The following is a 22,043-nucleotide window of genomic DNA, read 5'->3' on the forward strand; positions in this document are numbered from 1 at the left end:
ATTTCATCAGTCTTCCACTAGTTCTAAACTGGCTTTCATTTTTATCAGGTCTAACTCTTTTAAAAAATGCAATACAAATGAAGGACCAGCCAAGAGCGGCAGTGCCTGAGTCTGGTTCTATATCTGGCCACACTTTCCTGACCTCCATTTTTATAAAATGCCCAATCTTTCGAGTAACTATTTATTTCCATTTATGGGTTGTGCACCTGTCAACCAAGACCTGTGTTCCTACAGAGATGTCGGTGAGGCGGGTAGAGTGATTAATAACAGTTATGCTAAAAGATTTAATTATTGTTCCGTATATTTTAAAAGTCATTGTATATGTTTATAATACATTTTTTGGGTGATTTTGTCAAACGTAGGAAGTTATTAGTTTAATATTCCAGCATAATCAAATTCCCCCCAAAAATATAAGTCAATTTACCAGGACTGGGGGGAAACAAAAATCGAAAGGAAGAATGTGCAAAATAATATTCCTTTGGATTCTGCAATGCCAGCCCACCTTCTTTACTAGACCTACATAAGGTGCTAAATGCAACCTGTGGTGTTTTATTGGCCCAAATAAAAGTAGAAAAGAGCCCTTCAACTTCGAGAAAAAACATTATCTGCAAGGCACGGCACAGCAGAAAATGAAAAATTGAAAAGAGGCGATACAGACATGCGAACCAGTGTGACCCGACTCATTAAAAAAATTGGCAGCCCTCTCCACCTGGAAAAAATAACCTTTATTTTCTTAATAAGGGGTAGATATATGAATGTAAATAAATTGTCTTCCTCCTCCGTGGTATAAATGCCCAGATATCTCTTGGGCCTTGAGTTCACCAACAGACAAAACTTTTGTGGTAAACAATCGGCTGCCCTATTGCCTAAGAGCCTATTGATTTTATACCCGCTCACGGACGGAAATTCCTGAAAAATGTCAAATACTCAAATACTCTCTGTTGGGTGGATGTATCTGGTTTCAAAAACAAAGCAACATCATCTGCATATAGATAGATTGTTGTCATACCGCCCAGAGGTGATGTTACATGGTCGTCGTTTCTGATGTCAACTGCCAAAGATTCAATAAAAAGTGCAAACAGAATGGGTGAAAGAGAGCACCCCTGTTTGGTTCCCCGCCTTATTTTATGGGTACCGATTGCATTGGTGTTCATAATTAACCTCACTATAGCTTCCTTGTAAAATTTTGAAATCATAGAATAAAAGCAGTAAAAGACCGAAACTTTTCAAGGATAAAAAAGCTCTTCTAGTTAGCTAAGTCAAAAGGCTTCTTGATGTCTAATAAAATATATCTGCCTGAATCTTTGAATCTTTTTCTTTGTTTGAAATAGTCTAATGTCTCAATCAGAACATTTGTGTTCATGGACAACTGACCACCTGAGATGAACCCACACTGATATGGATGAATAAGAGCGCCTACTACTTTGTTCATTCATTTGGCCTATAACTTTTTGACTAACTTATGGTCTGTTTTGAGTAGACTAATGGGCAGGTATGAATTAATGTTCACCAGGTTTTTGTCTTATTTTCTGTTTTTGTTTTAGAAAACTCACCACTATAGCCGTGTTAAAAGATGGAGGAATATTAGCCCCCTTCACTATGTGATTAGCAAATTGCACTATTTTAGGTCCTAGCAAAAGGGAGATATCGTTCATAAAATTCGGCCAGTGGGCTATCTTCCCCACTGGCCTTCCCACTGGGTAAAGACTTAATGACCTGCCCCACCTCTTCTGTGGCATATGCAGCCGTCAGACCCTGTATTTGACTTTGTTTGAGCCTAGGGATAGGAACATTGCCCCAAAAGCATCTAAGATGTTCAGCATCTGTCTTGTACATGGTACTATATACCAGTTTGTAGTGTTTGAAAAACTTGGTCTGGATCTGCCCTTGATCTGTTATGCGGGACTTGGTTTCCTTGATGTAAAGTGATGATAGATTCAGGCCCAGATCTCTGTACTGGGGTGAATGTATGACACTGTTCTGCATTCTGTCCATCAATTGTTCTTTTTGCTTTTGTCACGCCGAGTGGGATGGGTATGCCCAGACGTGGGTCCTATGCTCTCCATGCAACTGGAGTCAAACAATCCTAGCTGATGAGGGGTGAAACCCCAAAACCATTCCTAGGATGCTTCTCATCCGTTACTATACTGCAGGAAACGGTTATAGGACGGGGTCCAGTCCTATAAACGTTGGATCTGGTGATTGCCCATTATTTATGGTCCACCTTATCGTGGTGAGATTGTCAGAATTATATTTGCTGGCCTTACTCTGTTTCTGGCAATTTTCTTTCAAGTGAAGCTCACATAGCTGTTCTAATAATAATTGTGGATGAGAATAGTTATCCTCCACGAAGTTTCTACATACCACGGACACTACGACACTTTATGTCTCAAGAGTGCCCTTTCATGCGCTGAAGAAGTTCATCTGTCTGGACCAAACGCGTTGGCTGTTTCAATTCTACATGACTGTTTTTAATACTTTTTGAATAAATGAAGCACTTGAAGAAATCGTCTGTGGACAAGGATCTGATATTTTGATGTGTGCCTTTCGTATTTTTCTTCCAAGTGGTGAACCTTGCTACTGTTTAAAAATGTAAATTTCCTGTATTGGATTGCACCGTGACAGTGGGTGCGTCAATAGTGTGCACACACAATCCTTTGGGGGTTCCCAATATACGTATAGCAATTAGGTATAGCAAGTCATGTGCTAGCTCCCTTTAGGGTCCACTGTCAAAGTTTGTTTTCTCACCTCCTCTGGTATATGCAGCCATCAGACCCTGCATTTGACTTTGTTTGAGCCTAGGGATAGGAACATTTCCCAAAAAGCATCTAAGATGTTCAGCATCTGGCTCGTACATGGTGCTATATACCAGATTGTAGTGTTTCAAAAACTTGGTCTGAATCTGCCCTTGATCTGTGATGCGGGACTCGCTTTCCTCGATGTAATGTGATGATGGATTTAGGCCCAGATCTCGGTACTGGGATGAATGTATGACATTCTTCTGCATTCTGTCCATCAATTGTTCTTTTTGCTTTTGTCATGCAGAGTGGGACGGGTATGCCCAGACGTGGGTCTCATGCTCTCCATGCCACTGGAGTCAAGCAATACTTGCTGAAGAGGTGTCAAGCCCCAAAAAGGGTCCTAGGATGCTTGTTTCCAGTCCCGGGAGGACCTGGCCTGGCAGTTCAGGCGGGACTGTTCCCGTTGGACATTGATGTGAAATGTAGTAGAGGTTTCTGCTGTTCAACCATTCCAAGAATCGCTGGACCAAGTCCTCATCACCCCTCATATCATTAGGACATCATTGATGAATCTTCGCCATAGCTTGATGTTAGTGGACCAGGGGTTCCTGTTGTTGTAGATGCTGGTGTTCTAGAAGGCTCCTACATAAAGATCCGCCAGACTCAGGGCAAAGGTACTCCCCATAGATGTACCATGGGTCTGTAGGTACAGGGTTCCCTCGAATTCAAAGACGTTTCTGCTGGGGTGATCTCAGCCAGGCTGAGGATGAAGGCATCAAGCTACAGCAAAGATTCATTGACAATGTCATAGTGATATGGAGAGGTGATTGGGACTCATCAAGCAGTTCTTGGAATGGCGCTTATTTAATTATTTTTATATTTCGGGTGCCACCCCGCTGCGCAATTCAAATGGGAGGGAGCCTACCCCTCTTGATGCCTGCAGAAGGTCACTACCGCAGCCCGATTACAGAAATTCGGCCGGGAAGGAAGTCAGGCAAAGTTTCGCCTGACGGCGGGCGGGACTTCCGGTTTCAAAAGGGAAGTCCCGCCGTTGGAGAAGGAGGAGAAGCTGCCCAGAGGAATGGCGCTGCCGGTGTCGGGCTCCAATGCTTAAGGGAGAGCCCCGCCGGTGCCACCTGGTGCAGCTTGACGGCGGAGGGAGCGCGAGGCACATTGCCCGTGCCTGCCCCCACCGCGGGAGGAGTGAGGAGTCTCCCAACAGCCAGGACCACCGAGGAGAGAGGAGTCCCCGGAAAAGTGTCCTGCCCCCCGGGAGCCAGAGAGTGTTGACGGCTGGGGGGGAGGGGGTGGAGAGAGACGGAGTCAGAGCAGCCCCGTGTGCTCAGCGGGCCGCTCCAAAGTGGAGATGGTGGCCGAGAGGGCCCGCGGGGGTCCCCAAGTCCTTGACCATATCCGAGCGATTTGTCGGGGCCCGGGCGGCCCCGTTTGCGAGAGGGCCGCCCCAACGACCGGGGGCATATTTGTGTAAGGAGCCTAGATGGCTTCCCAGCCCCCATTAGTTTTCATACCCAGAGGGGCCCACGCTCGTTGTTTTAGAAGCCAGTGTGCTCCCTGGGGGGCACAGTTATTTGCAGAGCCTGCGGGCTCCGACGTTTGGGCAAAGTTATTTGTAGAGCGTGTGGGCTCCAACATTAGGGGCACCTTTTCGGTTAAGAAGCCAGTGGGCTCCTGAGGCACAGTTGTGTTTAGACCCAGATGGCTCCACTGTCCCTAAGCTGTTCCTAGAGCCTGGAGGGCTCCATCGTGTTGCTGATGATGGTCAGAGCCTAGAGGTCTCCAGCCTGTGGCGCAGTTTGTTTCCAGGGCTACTGAGAGCCCATGCCGCAGTTTACTTCACAGCTGCCCAGCAATTAGTGGGCAGCTGCATCATTTAGGCGCCATTAGAGTGAGAGTCCCTGAGAGGCAGAAGTGGCACAGTGGTGCCAGGCCTTTCACAGCTGCACAGCACTTAGTGCCAGCTGCAGCGTTTAGGCCCCAGTTCATTTCTCTCAGCTGCCCAGCAAGTAGTGGGCAGCTGCAATGTTTAGGTTTGCGCCGGTGGCGCACCCCTGACTGGCGCTGCATTGGCAGCGCACCCTGACATTCTGGACACAAGGCATTTGAGCCCCTTCTTGGATGGCCAGTTGGCCAAGAGGACTGGAATGTGGATAGGGTGCAAGGCCCTAAATGTGATTTATATGCTCTAAATGTGGCGCAAGGTGATTGCCTACTGTAGTTATACTGGTTAGGCCTAATGTGATTTATGCGTAATGTGCAATGCCTTTATGCCTGTAATACCTCTAAATGTGTTTTCATCCTTAGGAGGTTGTTATGCCTAGTATAGGTTATACTAGTGAGTTTATGTGTCCCTGCGTGATCTATGCCTATTGTGATTAGTATTGCGTAGTGTGTACCTACCTTTTACCAGTGATTACTGGTTGTGTCCTACACTGGTTATTCTGTGCTGCTAAGTGCTATTTCTACTAAGTGCTGATCCTGACAGTGGCCCACGTGGCCCTGTCCTGTGTAAATAATCCCTTGTGAATATTGCTCGTGCCACTTGGAACGATGTATATTGTGTGATTATTATCTGATGTGTTTATGGTAATACAAAGGCCACACTGGGATTGTGTTGTCTTGTAAATACCTTTAGTCTACACTGGAATGGTCGCTTATCCAACGTGTGCACTGCTGTTAACATCCGGTTGAATCATCATGCTCCACCCATCACACAGTATCCAGGATGGTTTAGCAACCTGCAGAGCGACTTCATGCACACGCACACTGCTCCGCTCTCTGAAAACTCGCCCTTCTGTCATATCCCGGATTACTGCGAGCCAAATTGCATGGTCAATACTATTACCAAGGGTTAGGAAAAATTAGACGATTTAATGCTTCCTAACGTAAATAGAGGTGGAGTAATACTGGGGAGATAACACCTTCTTTCTAACTACCAACTGACCTCTATAGTGTTAGAGAGCTAACACGATCCCTTAACTAATACTTTATTAATCTGCACGCACCACACTAAAAGATGGCCGCCAATGCGGTTTTCATTATGGAAGACCTCATTGGTATAGTCCTTCCTCTCTGTCTCGGGCTGGCAAGCACACGTCACAAGTCACCGGACCGGCACACACCCCTACATCAAGACCTGCCGCCGACAAACCTTTACCATCCCGGTGTCGGTGGCAGGGTAGGTCAAGTGGCTGTGAGCGTACTATACGCGGGTGAGTACTGGCTGCTACCTTTGTCATCTTCTGAGGTGAGTGCACAAAGCTCTGGGCTCTGTCCGGTTTTTGTCCTTAACTACCTGGGTTACTGCCCTGAGTGTGCTGGGTTACGGGGGTCTGTCTGACCCGGCTCTCATGTGCTCACTGGACTTACTCTAGCCTATTTGGAGTTTTCGTGAGGGCACATTGGGAGCTTGGTGTGGACGCCACCCGTGACCTGGGGAGTTTGGTGTAATTCTTGTTGGTGCGACGCCATCGTTTGGACGTCCTCATCTTGGTACATTAACCATCTACAAAAGCGTATTTGCAACCAGCAGTCTTATCAGCCAGGGTACCTGGAGTCTGCTCGTTACTCCTTCTTACTTTCTCCCATATTAAGACCCAATTGGTATTTCCTTTTACAAAACCGCCGACCACTGTAGCTAACAATGATTGTGTACAGTTTAGGTGAGTCCTATCATGTCTATCATTAATATGTCCATTGTTTTAATCTGTACAGTGACTTGCTGAATGAGTGATTTTATCATAACATGTTGTAAATGGTGTTTTACACTTGTCACTTGTTTTTCTCCACGTTTGCTAGGTCATCTAATACATTGACCCTTGTAATGAGCACTATTTCACTGGATGAGTCAAGACCGTCTTGTAGAAAATGTTTTTATTTTATTTTTTGTGTGATGCTAAAATATTTCCTAATTTTTTTTTCCCCATATCCAGGTCTACTATGAAAATACAGGGTATGTAGCACTAACTTACCTTGTAGTGTAGATAATATGATGTTGATCCTGAAGAAGTGTCCTGATCAGTTTGACAATCAAGACACAAAACATGTTGATCATTTGAGAGTAGGGCACTCACCACTAGACACCTTACGACTAGGTTGGACCCCTCTCCACCTTTTAATTAGGTAGTTTACCTTCAGAATTAAGTTTGGATAGGAGTAACTGACCTATTTTAACACACATTCCTCCGACTTCTACACACACTAGGCTCCTCACCCCCACTGCACCCACCGGCAGGAACAAAAGATCCCCGTCAAAGAGCCCCAGTTTTGGGTGCCCGTCAGGTATTGCAGCGCCGACCTGGCGTGGGGCAGGCTCAAATGATGAAGCATGACACCTAGCTTGCTGGGTGTGTTAGAGCCCTAGTTCCAAAAGTAGAATCCCTCTCCTACTATCACACAACAGTGGTCCTCTAGTGACCCATGGGCTGGCTCATTCGCAATACCTCTTGAACGCATCACAAAGAGGAACTCCGTACCGATCTTGCGACATAGCCTCCTGGGGCATGTACGCTGGACTTTGTTAAACTAGCCCCCAGTCCCTGCCTTGGTTCTACTTATGTAAGTAATGTTACAATAAATTGGAAGATAAGAAAATAAAATGAACAACACATAGATATTAGATACCCATTTTGTAAGATAATAAAATGCCTGCTAATATAGAAAAACTATAAATGTAAAAAAAAAAAAAAATCAACATTTATTAATCTGTGCCAACATTGTGAAGGGCTGTTATGGACTGCTCTCTAGCACTAACTAGAACTCCACAATCCATGCAGTATGACACCACCAGAAAAAACTGTGGAGTCAAATCTTAAAGCTGAGATTGGACTTTGAATCTTCTTTACTGGCAGCCGCAGCGTTACACACGAGAGGAAAGAAGCACCTCCGTTTGCTCACAAGAGTAATTTGGCATTCATGCCACACCGGCCTCAGGCTGAACTGTTCCAGCCTGAACAGCAAACTGTCTTTCCCCCGTCTTGAAAAAGACCCGCCGTGACCACCAACCGGGGCACACGGGGGTCGAAACGTCGACGAACTCCATAGGCCCAGAGTGACCAGGATCCATACAAGAACCCTAGGATTCCTTGGTTCAAAACAGTTTCTGGCCAATGAAGACACTGTATATAATTGTACATAACTTGTGTTGTAAAAAGTCACTTTGCACTTGACAGTCACCAGATACATTGATTGTTATCCGTGAATGATTACAATTCAGATACCAAATGTTTTGGATTTCTTCTTTTTAATATAACTGATTGATCACATGACTTCAAGATGTTGAGCATTCTTTTCTCAATTCACTGTACCTGTATCAGAGAGCCCCCTTTTGTTTTCATTTAATGAATGTGTCTAAAAGCAATTGGTCCAACCCAACAGAACCACGTCATTTGAGATGTCATCAGTGATCTCACTGACCATGCCATGAGTGATGTTATATGTGAGGTCATAAGCAGTGCATTGTGGGGCATAAGTTATAGCTAGCCAAGCTAACAATATCTTCTGAATTTCTCTGGTTATGTATGAGTGAACCTTGGGCCTAACTATAATGGTTCTGTAACCTTTGTTTTTTTCAGTGAAAAAAAATAATATATATATATATTATATATATATATATATATATATATATATTTTTTTTTTTTTTTCTTTTCTTTTTTTTACCTACTAGTGGTCACCAGTAGGTAGTTATAGTTAGGACCATGTATCCATAGAAAAAACATTTTATGACTTGCCTATATGTTTGGTGCTGTTAATGAATCTACACAAAATGTTCCCAAAATAGTGTGCTGGTGATTCTTGTTATGCATGGAAAGATTTGGGGCTATCCGTCAAGCAGGTGCTGAGAAAAGGGGGGGTTAAAAAGAGCATTTCTCATGTTGAATCCCATAGGAGGTTTGAACACGACAACACCCCAAACCGCTGGACGGAATTACACAAAATTTGGCAGAAAGCTAGTTTTTGGTCCACAAATTGTGCTTTTCACTGTTTGGTGTCCATTCTGTACTTTGACACCACAGCACTTGTTGAGAAATGTAAGGAAACCCAAATTAGGATGTCTGGGATTGCGAATTATTTGCGGTGATTTCTCGATTAATCATGAATGCGCGTGCCATCAGGAATGCCGTTATTGGTTAACCACAACCTGAGCTTGTGACCATAATTTCACCTCATCGGAACAGTCACCGGGTCCAAAATCAAATGGTTGGATGTGTCCTGACCCCATGGGACGCATATAAGCGTTTTTCAGTAACTGCACATGTGTACATTATGTCACTAAACATCTTTTTTTAAACACACAATATTCGTTATTTTGACATGACCACCGCACAGCCCCCTGTTTAACACTGCAGCAAATTTGTGAATATTACTAAAGAACTAAGAAAAAAATCATTCTTAGACCACTCACCCATTCAGAGGCTTACACACCCATTCACAGATCCACTGAGACACTTACACAACCACTCACAAACCCACCTGGAGACAAATGCACCCACTCACAGACCTACTCAGAAACTCACACACCGACCCAATCAGAGGCTCACACAGCCACTCAGAGATCCACTCAGACACTCACGCACCCAGTAACATTCCCCCTCAGATACTCATGCACCCACTCACAGATCCACTCAGTCAGTCATGCACCCACTCACAGACCCACTCGGAGACTCACACACGTACTCACAGACCCACTCACACACCACTCAACTACTTATGCACCCACTCACAGACCCACTCAGACACTCATGCACCCACTCACAGTCTCACTCAGAGAATCATACACCCACTCACCTCACAGTCCTACTCAGAGACTCACTTAACAACTCACAGATTCACACAGGCACTACTACACCCACTTACACAGCCATATACACACTTATACAGTCACTCACACACCCACTCAGACCCATACAGCCACTGACACACCCACAAACCCACACCCACAAACCCATTCAGCCACTCATACACATACTCACCTTCCTATACAGTCACTCACCAAAAATATCCCATAGGGATTAACATGGAAATCACTGATAAGAACATCTCCCCATTTATTGGTCCCCGCTTAATGGATCCATCCTCACACACACATTCAAGGAGCTTCACAGCGCAGGTCTAACCTACCTGAACAGTTGCATCTCCTACCGCCAACCATCCAGACACCTTCACTTTGCAGGACTCCTACTCGCCAACATCCCAAGCATACCCAGAACCAGGTCAGGAGGACATGCGCTCACTCACTTCACTCCTAAAGTATGGAACGACCTCCATCTGCGCATCTAAGCTTCCTTCTCTCTTCTTGAATTCTGCAAGAAGCAGAAGACCTGTCTTTTCAATTAACCAACCAACCATTGGTAGAGCTAGGCACACACACATACTGAGCATCAGGGTGCCCTTACAGCTGATAGTGTGGTTTGCACCTCAACTTAACTCAACTCAACTTTCTTGAGCTTAGGTGGATAAACTTTTTTGGGAAAGTTTCATAAAGATTAAATCACCCTAAATGTAATTAAATAAAAAATGCTTTTCCTATGGAAACTCTTGCCTAAACGACTATTGTGATTATGTTAGTATTTGTGGCTGTTTTCAAAATGCTTTGGGATGGAGAACACCTCCGAACTCCACAATTGCAATGCATTGTTGTTTCCCTTTTGTAAATGCCTGCGAAATCAAGCTGATGACTTTTTAGTTAATTTATCAGTCAATTCCACAACCCTTCATTGCTTCGCCTGCATCATAAAGTGTCCTATGGGTTGAATCTATGATTCATTTCACAAATTAAATATGAGATCTTAAGTGCAATGATTGTATTTCTAATCTCTAAGAGGTGCCTTTATTTTATGCTTCTTAATATTTGTAGGACAGCTAGGTGGAAATAGAATAAGGCGTTGACACTTAGAGCAGGATTCCAAAATGATGAATGAAAAATTGCACGGGATAAATGCCACATATATATGTGAGTTTCTGAGTCCATATGACTCAACTCACGGTCCGGATTTATGGCTAGGAGAAGGCTGGAGAATGAGCACTGATGCTGCACTCGAGTTTCAGCCCAGTGCATGCCTGCTGCTTTGTTATGAATTGACTACCTTGAGTCACACAGATGCAGTGAAAGAAGTTACTATGTTAGCAAACACATGCCCCTGTACCCACTATGAGAGTAAATGGACATGTTAGGTCTTGAAAGACCATACATTACAAGGTAAAGAATTATATTTCAACACCTGACCTAAGGTTTGAAAAACGACTCTGCATTTCTGTATTGGACTGCCTATGCACTTTCTGAGAGGTGGAGTTTTGGGTTTGGGTCAGGAGATAATGCAGCCTTAGAGATGAAATGCAAATGTACAATTGCAAAATGTAAAATGCACTGTAAATACGAATTAATACGAAAAGGAGGCTAAAAATTGAGTTGGTACGCTTAGTTCGGTTTGTGGAAGCAGCGCAAGTACAGCAAACAGTTGTATGGATGATTGGTTGCCTCGATTGACACATCAGTATTATGCTTGGGCTGAAAATCCGTTTCGCGTGCGAATTTGCGGATTTTTGACGATTTCGCGATCCACGAATCGCACGAATTTACCCAATAATCCGCAAATTCGCAAGCTACGAATTATTTTGATTGGTCGCGCTTGAAAAATACAATATCGCGCGCGCGGCGTTGACTCTGAGCCTGCCGAGTTGGTTTTCTCCCGGTTTTGCGTGTGTTGTGCCATTTTCGATCTTGCTGCGTGATCGCGTGAGAGTTTTTCGAACGCAATGACGTCATCGCGGCTTGCCATCTTGCACAGCGAGAGTTTGACAATGCGAGTACGTCATAAATGCCCGCGACGGCGCGCAGCTGACTTCCGGCGGGAGGTTTGAACAGCTCGCGTTCCCGAAATTGCAAAAATTGCAATTCTGCACAAGAAATCCACCGCAGGAAGCATAAACCTTGTGAAAATGATGATTTTGATCAGAATAACTCCTCAGATTAACATTTGGCTGCACTTTTTGGTGCAGGAGTCCATTTTTTGGGGTGGGGTGGGAGAAAGGAAGTTTCCCAGAGTCTCCAACTTCCTGTTCCTGTCCAGCAGGCTCTTCCCAGTGCTTTGTTCATGTCCTGGTCACTTTTCATTTGGCTGTGTAGCTGGAAGGATTACTTTTTCTTGCTGCTGGTGGATTTTTGAATTTGAGGACTTTTTGGACTTTGGAGTTTGGATCACTTTTGGACTTGAGATTTTACAAGTAAGTTGGTGTTGTTTGTTTGGGGCATTGCAGTTGAGGCAACTCCAGTCCTAAAACTTTTTTCACAACTTTAACAAAATATACATTGTGGTGGGTAGCTAGCCACAATATCGAGTAGGCCCAGGGTTAGTCATGGGTGCATGATACAACTGTTTCTCTTATTTTTTTTAACTTAATTCTCATTTATGTCATGGAATTTCAGCTCACTGTTATATGTTGTTGTTTTTTTATTATGTTGGGGTGCATGTAAAGCCTCACTAGCCAGTAGGCCCAGGGGTAGTGAGTGGTGCATGGACCAAGTCTTTCTGTGGGGTGTCTTGAATTTAAACATATTGAGGGCATGGATGGCATGGAATTGTGGTGATTTTTATGTGTTTTTCGATTTTTTAAGGGTGTTGTTGGGGACTGGCCATGTGGGTGGGGGCCATTTTGAGGGTTGGTACAGGCAGGGCCTGGCCATGTGCTGGGGGTCAAGAGGCCATTTTGAAGGCAGGCAGTGTGCTCAGGCCTGCACCCATTTTGCCTAGCTTTCGTCCATTATGCCCAGGGGTACTCAGTGGTGCATGGGCCTAGTCTTTCAGTGGGGTGTCTTGAATTTAAACATCATTGAGGGCATGGATGGCATGGGATTGTGGTGATTTTTATGTGTTTTTCGATTTTTTGGGGTGTTGCTGGGGACTGGCCATGTGGGTGGGGGCCATTTTGAGGGCTGGTACAGGCAGGGCCTGGCCATATGCTGGGGGTCAAGGGGCAATTTTGAAGGCAGGCAGTGTGCTCAGGCCTACACCCATTTTGCCTAGCTTCCATCCATTATGCCCAGGGGTACTCAGTGGTGCATGGGCCTAGTCTTTCTGTGGGGTGTCTTGAATTTAAACATCATTGAGGGCATGGATGGCATGGGATTGTGGTGTTTTTTATGTGTTTTTCGATTTTTTGGGGTGCTGTTGGGGACTGGCCATGTGGGTGGGGCCATTTTGAGAGCAGGTACAGGCAGGGCCTGGCCATGTGCTGGGGGTCAAGGGGCCATTTTGAAAGCAGGCAGTGTGCTCAGGCCTGCACCCATTTTGCCTTGCTTTCATCCATTATGACCAGGGGTACTCAGTGGTGCATGGACCAAGTCTTTCTGTGGGGTGTCTTGAATTTAAACATCATTGAGGCCATGGATGGCATGGGATTGTGGTTATTTTTATGTGTTTTTCGATTTTTTGGGGTGCTGTTGGGGATTTTTCCAGTGCCACTGGAAGTAAGAAGGAGCAGAAGAAGCAAGTGGCACCACCTACCAAGGAGACTGGTGTGCCCACCGACACCTTTTTTGAGGGAAAAAAAACTACGCCTGCAGCAGCGGTGTCCGCCGGGGACCAAGCTGGAAGCAGCACCTCCGCTTCAATGGGCTCAGTGCCACTACGCAAACTGAGGTCCAAGACCATGAGTGCTGCTGCGGCAGCAACTTTGGTGGTTCAATCACCATCGACCAGTGATGTTGGCTCATCACAAGAAAGTACCATCCAGTCAACGCCGGGTGTAACTCAGCTGACGAGTGTTCAACAACCACAGCCGCAACGACAACCACACGTGCAACTAGTACAAGCGCAAGTACATGGGCAAGGAGAGCCGCAAGGAGAGGCGGAAGTAAAGCTGCAAGGAGAGGCGCAAGTAGTGCCGCAAGGAGAGGCGGAAGTAGAGGCGCAAGGAGAGGGGCATGGACAGGTGCATGGAGAGGTGCAACTAGAGGTTCATGGAGTGGCACAACTGCCTACAACGCTTGTTCCTCCAGAAGTAGGGGCACATCACGAAATTGATATTCAAGAGGAGGTATCATCCGAGGAAGCCACTCCTCCTGATGATGATTATCCAATGTCTTCCAGATCCCCAGCAACAAAAAGGTCAAGGAGGGATACTACTACTACTACAAGTTCTTCTTCAAGACCCCTTCCTTCTGATGAGTGGAGAAGCGTGGCTCAGTGGTTAGAGGCGGCAGACCTGGAAGCTGAGATCGGCCGTGGACCAGGGTTCGATTCCCCGCCTCGGCGGGTCTCGGGCTCAAAAATTCCACGTAATCGACAATTCTCGCTCCGGTGCCTACTCGACTCATGGGGTCACACTCTGCGACTCTGGGCAATAGCTTGCTTAATCTCCACTACGGCCCCTCGCGGCGGGATGCCTGGCTTTCACCTTGTGGATACCCTGCCGGGGTATCTCACAGGGGAATACCAGGACGGGTTCCCTAAGCAAGCGCCTTGATGCCTTCGGGTGATACGTGCGCTATATAAGTCGCAATACATTTACATTACATGACCTTAATCATGATTGGAACCCAGCCATGCAGTCTGAGAGTGTCACGCCATGAGCCGACAAAGGTAGCTGAGCCTAAAAAGAAGGCTCCCGCAAAGCTTCCACTTATGGGTGATGACGAAGAACAAGAAGTGGTGTCTTCTGCTGCTGATGAACAGTCTGACGATGACCCAGTCATCACAGTCATCACTCCAGCCCCAGCAGGCATGCAGCAGACATACATTTTCACCCTAGCCCGAATGGCTGCTGAGCGCGATATGGGCAGCGTGGCACTGGTACCACCACCGTTAACTACACCACCAACACGACCTACAGCTTCCATCTTTTTAAGTCAGAAGGGCCGGCATGGACCTCCATCCAGCTCGACCTCATGTATGGTGCTGTAAGTCAACAACAGAAACGAATTCAGCCACGCCCATCCTCCACTTCATCTGGCATTGAAAGTCAAAGTACCACCTCCACCTTTCAGCAGACATCACCAATCCCCAGTTTGGGACTTCTTTACTGTTAGCCAAAGGGCGGAAAACATGGTCGTTTGTTCGATTTGTAAATCATTAGTTAGTCGGGGTAAGCTTGGTACCAACTATGGTACCGGAGGCCAGAGAGGTCATCTCAAGCAACACCACACTATCATTTGGGAAGCACACATGAGGAAGATCGAGGAAGGCAAAAGAAAAACAAATCCAAATGTATCCCTTGATATTGCATCTGATGATGACGAGAGGCTGATTGTGCAGGGGGAAGTGAAGAAGCGACAGACATTTTTTCTGGTACACCCAGTTCTGCTGGCAGCAGCACAGCAGTGGTATCGCCCACACCCTCTACCCCTGCAACATCTATGAGGCACTGTGTGGGAGAGACACCTATGCGAAAAACTACATCAATGGGCCTAACTGGTTTGAAGACGTCATCATCATCCTCATCATCATCACGTAAAATGATCCAGCCCACCATTCGCCAAATGTTGTGGTCGGAGGCGCCATTTGAACGCAACCATCCAACGGTACGTCTGTATAGCGCAAAGCTGGCTAAAATGCTAACGCAAAAAACTTATAATACAGAACAAGGGTGGGGAGCAAAATAGGGAAAAAATAGAGAAAAAAATCCTCAAACGTCGGAGTAATGAAAAGGAGCGGCCTTTTATACACAACAAAATAAACAATACCCGGGACTGGGAAGTGATAGTGAGGAACAGAGCAAAAAGGGAGTATGAATACGAGTAACAATGTTAAAATTCTCTCCTGGAACGTAAACGGAATGAGGACAAAAAGCAGAAGGAACAGGATTCTAGAATATCTTAGAACATCAGAGTGCGAAATTATCATATTACAAGAAACCCATCTGCTAAAAGAAGAGTGGGTCCAAATAATGAAGAACCTGAGATGGGTAGATAGATACATATGCACCACACAAGAATGTAACATTAAAGGCATAGTGATAATAACAAAAAAGTCACTTAAAGCTACAATAGGGTCTGAAGAAGTAGATAGCAAGGGGAGATAGCAAGGTAGCGTTCGGCTGCCAGGAGCGTGTTGCGCGCTCGCTGACTAGCGCTTTTTAAAAATGTAACATTTTCTTTTAGGTCTGCTGGGACCCTCTGTTTTACCGCCCCCTTACCTGCACGGTAAATTGTTTCCCTCATGCCCGCTTGGCGGGTCTGGTACCTGGGGTGGGCCGCCATCTTGGAGTGGGGAAGAGGCGAAGAGGCGCTTACATCCGCCAGCGCTTCATTGCGCATGTGACACCGTGGGAACGCCTACTTAAGGCGAGTCCCTGCCTCCCCGCGCTCTGACAAGGTAGCGTTCGGCTGCCAGGAGCGTGTTGCGCGCTCGCTGACTAGCGCTTTTTAAAAATTTAACATTTTCTTTTAGGTCTGCTGGGACCCTCTGTTTTACCGCCCCCTTACCTGCACGGTAAATTGTTTCCCTCACCTCCGCTTGGCGGGTCTGGTACCTGGGGTGGGCCGCCATCTTGGAGTGGGGAAGAGGCGAAGAGGCGCTTACATCCGCCAGCGCTTCATTGCGCATGTGACACCGTGGGAACGCCTACTTAAGGCGAGTCCCTGACTCCCCGCGCTCTGACAAGGTAGCGTTCGGCTGCCAGGAGCGTGTTGCGCGCTCGCTGACTAGCGCTTTTAAAAAATTTAACATTTTCTTTTAGGTCTGCTGGGACCCTCTGTTTTACCGCCCCTTACCTGCACGGTAAATTGTTTCCCTCACCGCCGCTTGGCGGGTCTGGTACCTGGGGTGGGCCGCCATCTTGGAGTGGGGAAGAGGCGAAGAGGCGCTTACATCTGCCAGCGCTTCATTGCGCATGTGACACCGTGGGAACGCCTACTTAAGGCGAGTCCCTGCCTCCCCGCGCTCTGACAAGGTAGCGTTCGGCTGCCAGGAGCGTGTTGCGCGCTCGCTGACTAGCGCTTTTTAAAAATTTAACATTTTCTTTTTGGTCTGCTGGGACCCTCTGTTTTACCGCCCCCTTACCTGCACGGTAAATTGTTTCCCTCACCGCCGCTTGGCGGGTCTGGTACCTGGGGTGGGCCGCCATCTTGGAGTGGGGAAGAGGCGAAGAGGCGCTTACATCTGCCAGCGCTTCATTGCGCATGTGACACCGTGGGAACGCCTACTTAAAGCTCCTCCCCTAGCGTAGCGGGCGCGCCTTCGCGTGGCCGGAGTCGTGCCAGAGTCCTGCCCGTCTGCGCCCGTCCGCGCTCGGTCGCGCTGGCTCGGTGGTGACTCTGTCATCTGTCACTGCCCCTACAATGCCCAGTTACACCAGGGAAACCCTTCTGGCGATCAACCACCGCCAGCCACCCTGTGATGGAGCCCGCGTTTACCCCCTGTGTGGCCCTCATCGGTGTGCCTGTGGTGGGTGGCTACTTGAAGCACCCTCTTATTTGGGGGCCATTGGAGCGCAGTCCGCTATATGTAGTAGCTCTCCCTTGCACCATATTACCATCTGGAACTTGAACGTAAGGTCGTTGGTCAAGCACCATCAGGACATTGCCGACTTTATGGGCAACGACTCCCCTGACATATTCTGTCTGACTGAGACGTGGCTACAGGACACGGATACATCTGTTCTGAATCTGGCTTTTCCTGCCGAGTATTCCATCCACACGCTCAATCGCTCTTCTGGAGGAGGAGGAGTCGCACTCGCAGTAAAATCCTGCTACCCTTGTTCCTGGAGAGTTCAAAACATCGCGGGCTGTGAAAGCGCCCTGTTTAAAGTCTCGGTTACACCTCATTTTACTTTTTCAGGGCTGCTAATTTACCGCCCACCGGGCAGCGACGTGGCATATCGGGAGGCCCTCCCTGAGGCAGTTAGTTCACTGGCAGTAGGGTGTGCCAATTTTTCCATCATAGGAGATTTGAACCCCCATTTTGACACCTTGACTTTATCTTCAGTGGGCGGGATGGTGGCGGACCTTGAGGCCCTTCAATTGTTCCAACTGGTCTCGGATCCCACCCATAGCGGTGGCCATATTTTGGACCCTTTCTTTTCCAATCTAGAGGGGGTAACAGTGCCCCCCCCCTCTGACTTGGTCAGACCACTCGTTAGTGACTATTCACTGCCCTCTGATAGAGGCTCCACTTAAGTCCTCGTTGCGAGCTCTGCTCAGGCGGCGTTGGAGTAAACTAAAGGTGGAAGATCTTCACCGCCTTCTTACTGACGATCCATTGGGCTTAGCGGAGAATGTGGAATCTGGGTATGACCATTTCTGCGAATGGGTAACCAGAGCTCTTGACTCCCTTATCTCGATGGTATCAAGTAAGTGTGGCCTTCGCGACCCTAGCCCCTGGTACAATGGCAATTTGCGGGCATTGAAAAGCGTGTGCAGACGTGCAGAGAGAGACTGGAGGAGAAAGTATGACAGTAGCAAAAAAAACTTCTATATGGCTACTGTCAAGTCCTATCACCGAGCGGTCTGTAGAGCCCGGGCTGCATTCTATGCTCTGGAATTTCGCAACAGTGGGAATCCTGTTAAATCCATCTTCAAGGCTCTCAAGGACCTTGTGGCAAAGAAGCCCGCCATCGATGCCATCAGTTCTAACACTCATTGTGAAACGCTGGCGGCCTTTTTTCTGGAGAAGGTTCAAACCATCTATAGAGCCTTTCCTACTGCTGCGCAAACCAGTGCGGGCCATACATCTTGCCTGGACAGGTGGTGTTAGACTCTTTCCCCTGTCTCACTCCGGAGATTTTTAAGACCTTGGCTCTTCAAGTCAAGTCTGGGTCTCCGGCAGATCAGCTTAAGCCATTAATGTTTAGAGACCTGACATTCGCTCGCCCGGTCCGCGACCTGATTAATATCTCGCTTACATCTGGCCGGGTGCCTTTGAAATGGAAGCAAGCAGTTGTGATGCCCATTTTGAAGAAGCCATCTCTCGACCCTAGCAAATCGGAGAATTATCGTCCGATTTCACTTCTCCCGTGGCCAGCCAAACTCGCGGAGGTGCATGTTAACATCGCCCTCACTGATCATCTGTCGCGTACGAACGCTCTGGACGACACACAGAACGGTTTTCGAGCTGGCCACAGTACGGAGACAGCACTGTTATTCATGGTCGAGCATCTGCGGGCAGTTCTGGATGCAGGTCAAACGGCGGCGCTTGTCTTGTTAGATCTGAGCGCCGCCTTTGACACGGTCTCGCACGAGATTCTCCTGCGGCGTCTTGAGGAGATAGGTGTGACCGGTACTGCACACCAGTGGTTCCGTTCGTTTCTCGCGGATCGTTCCTTCTGTGTGGCTGCCCCGCCCTTTCAGTCCAAATTACATCCTCTGTCTCTTGGGGTTCCGCAGGGTTCCTCGCTGAGCCCCACGCTGTTTAACCTTTACGTGAGGCCGCTGGCTGAGGTTGTGAAGCTCTGCGGCATGACCATGGTGTCGTACGCAGATGACACCCAGCTAGCGGTCACGATCAGCGGGGACTCCGGGGTGGATGCCCCAAGATTCAGAGAAGGACTCCGGGCGGTGGCCAGTTGGATGACGTCCAACTGTCTCCAACTGAATGCCAAAAAAACAGAGGTCATGGTCTTTGGTAAACGGACGGAACTATGGGGAGACACCTGGTGGCCTCCTGAGCTGGGCCCCAACCCCACTCCGGTTTCGGAGATTAAAAATCTGGGGGTATGGTTGGACCCTTCACTCAACTTTGTTGGCCACACCAAAAGGACGGCGGCATGCTGTTTTGGCATCTTGCGTAATTTGAGACCTGCACTTAAGTACTTTGATGCCGCAACCCGTCAACTTGTGGTTCAGGCGACGGTATTGACTCGGCTAGATTATGCCAGTTCCCTTTTTATAGGGTTAAACCAGGCCGAGCTCACCCGTCTCCAAAGAGTACAAAATGCAGCGGCCAGAGCAATTGCGGGCCTGCCAAGGTTTTGCTCGGTCGCCAACATTTTGCGTGCTTTACATTGGCTGCCTGTCAGGCAGCGGATCCATTTCAAAGTGCTGTGCACGTCCTGTAAGATCCTAAAGGATCCGTCGGCCCCGCTACTGCACCAACTTCTGTGCCCCTATATCCCCGACCGCTCCTTTCGTTCCTCGGATCAGGAACTAGCAGCAGCTCCACGATTCAAACTCAGTCGAGCTGGGGGTCGCTCCTTTAGGGTGCAGGCAGCCGCACTATGGAACGCACTCCCTCTGAAAATCCGGACCCTTGCTGATTTGCTTTCCTTTCGCAAGGCCGTTAAGACCCTCTTGTTTCTCCAGCACTGTTAAATGTTAATTTTAAAATATTCTGTTTCCTAGTTATGTTGTGTGGCTACCTTGTCGGGCGCCGGGACGCTCCTTCCCTGGAGCAGCTGCGCGCATTACAAATGCCATTAACATAACATAACATAACAGATGGGCAATAGTAAAAATAAGGATCGAAAATAACTCTTACACAATAGCAGGATATTATGGCCCCAACTTAGATGATGCAGACCCCTTGCAAAAACTATACTCCCATCTACTACTAGCCACTACCCCAATAATCCTGGGAGGTGATTTTAACCTCATTATGGATCCTAAAATCGATAGGTCTCCCCCGGGCAGGCAGGCAAATCTACCAAAAATGAGGAGGTGGATTAGCATATATAAAAGAGATCTAGAATTGATAGATATTTGGAAAGTGAAAGGGGAAAAAAACCAGCCCTTCACATTGTACAACAAAAAATTAGGGCATAGGTCGAGAATCGACTACTTCCTCATCAATAAAGATCTATCAGAGAGAGTAAAAAACCTAATTCATCTACCGGCTCATCTATCAGATCACTCTGCGGTCCAACTAACTCTTCAAATAGAGACAATAAAAACTCAAAAAAGATTTACGGTAGAACGAGCTATTCTACTAGACGAACAAATTGTTAAGGAACTCAGAACAGAAACAGATAATTTCTTTGAAAATAATAAAATCGGTACGACCAAACAGATCACTTGGGATGCAGATAAAGCAGTACTAAGAGGGAAGCTATTAAATTTGGGGACATATAAAAACAAAAAAATCAGGCAAGAGATAAAGGATCTGGAAAACAACATCAGTTCCCTAGACTCTGAACTGAAGGTGGAAAAGGATATCGCCAAGAAAAAGGAATTGGAAAAAATGAGGTAAAATCAGAAAGAAAAACTTGATGATACACTAGAAGAAAGAGTACGTACAAAATGGGAATCAAGCAAACTAAGAAATCATGAATACGGAGAAGGGTGTGGAAAGTGGCTTGCGTGGAAATTAAGAACAGACCAAACTAGAAATAAAGTAGGAAGTATACATTTAGAAGGTCAGATGAATCAAAGTACTGATGAGAATGATATCAGACAAGAATTCAAGAAATTCTTTACAGAACTATACATGGAAGACACAAACCCCTTAGAAAGTCAGATTGAAGAGTACCTTGATGCCATACCACCTTTAGCCTTAACAGAAGAAGAAAAGGAAGAGCTGAATAAAGAAATTCAAATAAGCGAGGTAGAGGAAACAATTAAGAACTTAAAAAAAGGTAAAGCTGCAGGACCAGATGCCCTACCAAACGAACTCTATATGATATTAAAAGACACCCTGGCACCATACATTACAGAGCTGGCAAATCTGATCCTAATACATCAAAATAAAATCCCGGACTCCTGGAATGACGCAGTAATAACTGTCATACTAAAACCAGGAAAGGATCCTAGCAGATGTGAGTCTTACCGACCTATATCGCTGCTTAACGCAGATTATAAAATCTTTACGAAAATAATGGCAGCCCGGCTAGGAAAGGTAATGCCTCAACTTATAAATACGGACCAAAAAGGATTTACTAAAGGACGGCAATTGCACGAAATTACTCACGAACTCCTGAGCACTATTGATATAGCTACAGAAGAAAAAGTCCCACTTACTATACTAACTATCAATGCTGCAAAGGCTTTTGATAGAGTTAATTGGCTCTTTCTTGAAAAGGTCATGAGTAAGAACAACATAGGTCAACCATTTATCCAAGCCATGAAAGAAATTTACAAAACACCAAGATCAAAAATCTTAGTTAATGGCAGCTTGACAGAGGATGTGACCATAGGAAGAGGAACCAGACAGGGATGCCCTCTCTCACCTCTGCTCTTTAATTTATATATTGAGCCATTAGCAAACAAAATAAGAAATACTAAAGAAATAACTCCGTTCACGTATCATAACTGGGAAAAAAAGATTGCGTTATATGCAGACGACTTGATGATCTTCACGAAGGACTATGTTTCCTCTAAATCGATCATATAAGAGATCTTAAGTACGTTTGGAAAGGTTT

The sequence above is a fragment of the Lissotriton helveticus genome, chromosome 1_1, assembly GCF_964261635.1.
Source record: "Lissotriton helveticus chromosome 1_1, aLisHel1.1, whole genome shotgun sequence".
NCBI classification, from domain to species: domain Eukaryota; kingdom Metazoa; phylum Chordata; class Amphibia; order Caudata; family Salamandridae; genus Lissotriton; species Lissotriton helveticus.